The following is a 5528-nucleotide window of genomic DNA, read 5'->3' as shown; positions in this document are numbered from 1 at the left end:
TTATTTATTTATTTATTTATTTATTTATTTATTTATTTATTTATTGTGGGAGGCCAGAGAACAACTTTTGGGAGTCATTGCCCTCCTTCCACCAAGTGGGACCCACGGATCTAACTCAGGTCGTCAGGCTGGGTGACAAGCATCTTTACCAGTTGATCCATCTCATGGGACATCAGTTTTCAAAACAAATTCTTTTCTTACGCATTCGAATTTCTGTTGAAAAGGCACAATACCAGCGGGGTGGGATGGCGTACCTGTTAATCCCAGCACTCTTGAGGCTGAGGCAGGAAGATCACAGATTTGAGGCTAGCCTGGGTTACATAATGATATTTTTATCTTTAAGTTAAGGGAAGAGAAAAGAAGGCCCGGCTGGTGGTGCCCGCCTGTTTCTCAGTTCTCAGGAGGCAAAGGAATTGTTGCAGATGTGAGACGAGAGCGAGAGCGAGAGAGAGAAAGAGAGAGAGGAAGAAAGGAGGAGGAGGAGGAGGAGGAGGAGGAGGAGAAGGAGGAGAAGGAGAAGAAGGAGAAAAAGGCTCCTTTCCGGCTGTCCCAGGGCCACTATCCTAAAGCCTGTCACCTGCCTTTCTTTGATCTTTCCCCTACTGTAAAAGTGAAAGTGCCAAAATTGAAAACAGAACATGTTATTCATCTGCTCAGCCCTCTCGTGATTCCCTGTTTCATGCAGAGTGAAAAGATATGCTGGAACATATCCGCGTCAGGAGGTCAGGGAAGAACTCTCAGGATTTGCATGACCAGCAAGTTCTCAGATGGTGGTGATGTTGCTGGGCTGGGGCCCATTGTGGCTCGTCCATGATGTGACCGGATCTTCAGGTGCCAACGTGAAGAAGTGGCCACAATCAGTGTTAAGTGGAAGAAAACAAGAGCAGGCAATCTAGAACACATGACTGGCAGCAGGGATGTTCCTTCCAGGGCTACCTGTGTGACTTCTTGTGCCCCGGACCACAGCTTAGATCTACGATTTATTGCCTACATGTATGTGAGTGCGCCCATGTCGTACAATGCCACGGAGGCCAGAAGAGGGTTTCAGATTCCCCTGGAACTGGAGTTAAGGACGATTTGTAGCCACCATGTGGGTGCTGGGAATCGAACCCGGGTCCTCTGCAAGAGCAGTCAGAGCTCTTAATCGCTGAGCCATCTCTCCAGCCCCTATTATTTTTATTTTATATCTATGAGTGTATTGCCTGCATGTGTGTAAGTGTACCTGTGTCGTGCAATGCCTGTGAAGGTCAGAAGAGGGTGTTGGATCCCCTGAAACTGGAGTTACAGATGGTTGTTAGCCATGTGGGTGCTGGGACTCGAACCCGGGTCCTCTGCAAGAGTAGCCAGTGTTCTTAACCACTGAGCCATCTCTCCAGCCCCCAGATCTATGATTCTTATGCCTTTCTTGACTCCAGTGGGCACTGTTCACATTGTAGTCTTTGTGAATGGCTTTCATGGAGTTGTACAGTGCCCAACATGCATAGCTGTACTGGGAAGACTCAGGTCTCTCTTCTCCCCCTCCCTTTCTCTCTGCTTCAGCCGCTTACCCAGAGGTCAGGGCTGGGCAGAAACACATAGAGGCAAATTATGGCCCCAGCTCTCTCTTCCTGTGTCACCTCCAGAAGTGACTTATTCTGTGATCAGAGTTGGCTAATTCATTTATAAAGTGACATCAGTGATGCCTGCCTCATTGTATTTCCAGACCCATTTCCAGACTGTGTTGCTTGTCTGTGCATGGATGTAGGACCATCTACTACAACATGGTAGCCTTTCAGGGAACCCATCCCTGAAGAAAACTGACTTTCCTTGGCCCAGCAGCCATCGTTAGCCAATAGCTCCTCAGTTAGGAATGGCACTTCCTGATCTTCTCCCATACCCCAGTGCTGGGATTTTGTCTGGCTTTATGTTGTGTAGATCTTGTACGTGCTGTCACAACTGCTGTGAACTCCTATGTGCAGTTGCCCTGATGTGCATAGAAAACAGTTTTCTGTAATCATCTACCAGCTCTGGCTTACATAAACTTTCTACTCTCTTCCAAAGTGGTCCCTGAGTCTTGGGAAAAAGGAGTGTGATATACATGTTCCATATGGGGCTGAGCACCCTGCAATCTCTTATTCTGCATGTTGACCAGTTGTGGGTCTTTGTGTTAATCTCTGATGAGGGCGAGAGATGTACTAGTCTATGGGTATAATGATAAAATATTGAGTCAGTATTAAACTCTGTCCATTTAGCAGAATAATAACAGTGGGTTCTGTAGGAACTATGGTTTACTTATCTTTGGGCTCTTGGCTCTGTTAGCAGCCAGGTATGAGTTATATCTTGTGGAGTGGGCCTTAAATCCAATTAGAAAGTGGTTGGTTACTCCCATAACATTGGTACCATTATTGTACCAGTGGGCATATCTTGCCAGGCTGGTGGTTATTGTAGCTTGCAGAGTTCACAGCTGGATAAGACTGATGATTACTTTTCCAGTAGTGTGCATAACCCCTTCCAGCACATAAAAGCTAGCCAGTAGGGATGAAACTTCCAGGTCTGTATTGATTTCTTGATTTCTCCATGTCCTGTGATTCAAATATGTGGTATCTTCAGCAGTAGGGTCTTACCGTCAAGTTCTGAAGGGTAATCAAGAGTATGGCAATAGCCTGCAATGTTTGGGGGTCTATGTATAAGAAAGATTAAATATTAGTCTTTTCTTTAAAACCCTGTAAAACTTGGAACATGGTTTATGGCAAGGGAATTGTAATCTTTTTAAAAATTTTTATTTATTATTTTTATTTTATGTGTATGCATGTATTGCCTGCATGTAGGTAAGTGTACCTGTGTTGTGCAATGCCTGCAGAGGTCAGAAGAAGCTGTCAGAGCCCCTGCGACTGGAGTAATGGACAGTTGTTAGCTGCCATGTGGGTGCTGGGATTTGAACCCAGGTCTTCTGCTAGAACAACCCGTGTTCTTAACTGCTGAGCCATCTCTCCACTCCCAAGAATTCTTATCTTTTAATTCCACCACACTCAGTAAGACTTCTGTTTAAGGAAAAGCCCTGATGCATTTTTGAGCCTGGTGGCCTGAGGCAGTGGAACTTTTCTCCCTTTGAGCTGATTCTTTTAAACTAGCCAACCAAGAAAGACTGTGAGGTTGAACTCCAGTGGGGAAAAGACACAGTACTCTTGCATTAGGGATAAAAGCTTGCCAAGCTTCCTGTGTGCTTGCTGGATCTGACTGATCATGCATTGGACCCTTTTTGCAAAAGTAAAATCTGCCTTGCTGAGTTACTTGACTTTGTGTGCATGCTTTTTGTGAGCTATTGATGGGGTCCTTGGACCTCAGATTTTATTTCTAACATAATGAAACCATGCTGGCCAACATTCCCAGAGCCTTCCTTTTTATTTTTTATGCTGAGACAATATTTCACTCAGTTGCCCAGGCTGGCCTTGAGCTTTCCATCTTTCTACCACAGCCTCCCAAGTGGCTAGGATGAGAAATCTGTGCTACAGACCAAAGAGTATATTCCATCTTTAAGTCCCAGGTCTAAATTACTTCAGTCTGGTCCTATCCTACTCAGGGTTGGGGACCAGAAGAGGGTGGTATTCAAGTGAGGTTGGTATTAGCAGCATGGGTAGGGGTGGACGTGGCTAGGTGCACTCACCAAAATCTAAATCCTTTGTGCTTTTCTTTGTTGGTTTCCAGACAGTCCTTCCTGGCTCAGACATCACAGCAGGTGCTGTGGTTTGTTTCCCACAGTTGTGTGCCTCCTCCTTCCACTCTTCCCACCCTGTCTGACCTCATTTGTGCTCTAACCCTGGAGGTGGCATGTGGCATTGAGGGAAGGTCTGAATGATTGGTGTGTCTGAGCCTGGTTGGTGGTGTTGGATGGGAAACTTATGTTATGAGTAGTACAAGTCTGGAGAAAGCCCCTGGAAACAACTTGCTTGCCGCCTGTGGGTCTCACAGAACACTTGCTTCTATTTCACTGATGGTGCATGGGGATTGCTTCTGTCTCTATTGAGGGTGGCCAACTGAAGCTTGAAAATCCAATGAACCTGCAGGAACTTTGGGGATGATCTTGGTCTAGGCTTAGCAGGCAGAATGCTCACTTACTCATCCAACATGTATCTTGCTTTAGGGTAGCATGTGCCAAGTGGTAGGAAGCAGTGACCAAGATAGGTACCAGTTCCTGCCCTTGGGATGTTGAGCTATTAAAGAGAGGAAGAGGCCAATGAACAAGAAAATAAGGAAATGCCAAGCCAGGCTGAGGCAGGCAGGTTAGAGTCTGAAGCCAAATCTGGGATACACAGCAAGACTATGTCTCAAAAAAACCCTCTTCCTACCCCTTAAAGAAGTGACACAGATCGAATATGAGGTTGTAATAGGATTATGATAAGATGATGACAATCATTAAGGAGAAAAATAAGGGCCAGCAGATGGCTCAATGGGAGAGCCACTTGCTTCCAGGCCGGACAACTTGAGTTCCATTCTCAGGCCCCACATGGTGGAAGGGAGAGTATCAACTCCTGTAAGTTTTCCTCTGTCCTCCACATATGTGTGTGTGTGTGTGTGTGTGTGTGTGTGTATATACACATACAATAAATAAATGCAATTTTTTTAAAGTTTGGAGTATATGAAAGGGGCTATCTTGGAAAAAAAATTTTGGTGAGTTTTTTTGAAGTATGTTTGTTACAAACTTTTTTTTGAGATTGCAAGGCTAGGCTCAAACTCCAGATCTTCCTTCCCTGTAGTCACTAAAATTCCTTCCCTGCTCTTCCAACCAACCAACGTCCCATTCTACCACAGTTCACCCTGGGGAAACCAATGAGTTTATTGGATTTGCTTACAGAGCATGGGTGAGGGCTTACTGACAGGAGTGTGGGGGACCCCAAAGCAGCCACACTGGAAGGTCTGCACCCAGCATGAACTGTGGTTTCCCCAAGGCTGTGCAGATGGACCCCACACCCTTAGTCTTCCCCAGGCTATATCCTCTAAGCCCCTTCTGGAAACCTGGAGGCCACAATTGCATATAATTTGCTGTGAGGAGTGACTGGAACTCAAGTGAACAATTACTGACCCTGGCCACTCCTCCTTCTGGAGGGGTATTAGCAGTCTGTAGGCCTCATCCAGAGGGACTCACAAGTAGGCATAGCTGATCTCATGAAGGTGGTAGCAACTCAGCTTAGAGGACAGTGACTCACAATAGGCCCCTGTCCCCGACCGCTTTCCGTCTCGCCGGCAAGAACGACGCGGGAGGACAAGTCAGGATCCTTCTGCAGCAGTTTATTGTATGCGCATCTTACACTCTTAAAAGCTTAAAGACCGAAGACGCCAAGAAGCGGGAGAGCGGTTGCTTATATAGTCTAAAGGTCCCATCTATGACGTATAAGAAGCGGATTGGTTGCTGGAGATCACGCCACGGGAGGAGGCGAGGGAGAGCAGGCTCTTGTGCACGCCCCTTATGGGCGCAGCAGGATGTTTACTGTTAAGAAGGTCCGGATACCGGCGCCATCTTGTAATGGCGGCGGAGGCTGTGGCTCTCCACA

The sequence above is a fragment of the Nannospalax galili genome, unplaced genomic scaffold (assembly GCF_000622305.1).
Source record: "Nannospalax galili isolate Female #2095 unplaced genomic scaffold, S.galili_v1.0 scaffold47, whole genome shotgun sequence".
Classification (NCBI taxonomy): domain Eukaryota; kingdom Metazoa; phylum Chordata; class Mammalia; order Rodentia; family Spalacidae; genus Nannospalax; species Nannospalax galili.
Note: the sequence above shows the minus strand (reverse complement) of the source record.